General features: G+C 43.8%; 2 non-coding genes across 2 annotated transcripts; both read right to left on the reverse strand.

Annotated features, from left to right (window-relative positions):
* Positions 1–218: 218 nt before the first annotated feature.
* LOC129114399 (5S ribosomal RNA) lies at positions 219–337 on the reverse strand. Its single transcript, XR_008532460.1, has one exon. It is a non-coding gene; the product is annotated as a 5S ribosomal RNA (ribosomal RNA).
* A 378-nt stretch (positions 338–715) lies between these two features.
* Positions 716–834, reverse strand: LOC129114401 (5S ribosomal RNA). The gene has a single exon (XR_008532461.1). It is a non-coding gene; the product is annotated as a 5S ribosomal RNA (ribosomal RNA).
* Positions 835–920: the final 86 nt, after the last annotated feature.

Here is a 920-nt window from a genome sequence, read left to right on the forward strand (position 1 = left end):
GTAAAAATATTAATATTTACTGTTGAAATGTAGAATACGTTAGCATAAAATTGAAAAGAAAATGATCGATGAGCTTAGGAATGATGAAAGCCATCATTTAACTGGATTTGTGTCATTTCTATACCGGCAAGTCATGATCTAGCTATATCCTTCCCACCCTGTCGGTGTCCACTGAAAAAGCAGCAGCGCCCTCTGCTTTTTGTAAAGAGGAGTGAAAAAGCTTACAGCACCTGGTATTCCCAGGCGGTCTCCCATCCAAGTACTGACCAGGCCCGACCCTGCTTAGCTTCCGAGATCAGACGAGATCGGGCGTGTTCAGGGTGGTATGGCCGTAAGCAACATTGTGCCTACCAAAGGGCCTTTTAAAGATACTATATCACCACGCTTTGCTCTTTCGTCTATACAGGGAGCGCCTGCAGATTTCCAGACACACTCACAGCTTTTAAATGTCAAATCAGAATGTACAAAGTGGCTATAAGGATCACAAATGTAGTGCAGTAAAAATATTAATATTTACTGTTGAAATGTAGAATACGTTAGCATAAAATTGAAAAGAAAATGATCGATGAGCTTAGGAATGATGAAAGCCATCATTTAACTGGATTTGTGTCATTTCTATACCGGCAAGTCATGATCTAGCTATATCCTTCCCACCCTGTCGGTGTCCACTGAAAAAGCAGCAGCGCCCTCTGCTTTTTGTAAAGAGGAGTGAAAAAGCTTACAGCACCTGGTATTCCCAGGCGGTCTCCCATCCAAGTACTGACCAGGCCCGACCCTGCTTAGCTTCCGAGATCAGACGAGATCGGGCGTGTTCAGGGTGGTATGGCCGTAAGCAAATATTGTGCCTACCAAAGGGCCTTTTAAAGATACTATATCACCACGCTTTGCTCTTTCGTCTATACAGGGAGCGCCTGCAGATT

The sequence above is a fragment of the Anoplopoma fimbria genome, unplaced genomic scaffold (assembly GCF_027596085.1).
Source record: "Anoplopoma fimbria isolate UVic2021 breed Golden Eagle Sablefish unplaced genomic scaffold, Afim_UVic_2022 Un_contig_3844_pilon_pilon, whole genome shotgun sequence".
Classification (NCBI taxonomy): Eukaryota; Metazoa; Chordata; class Actinopteri; order Perciformes; family Anoplopomatidae; genus Anoplopoma; species Anoplopoma fimbria.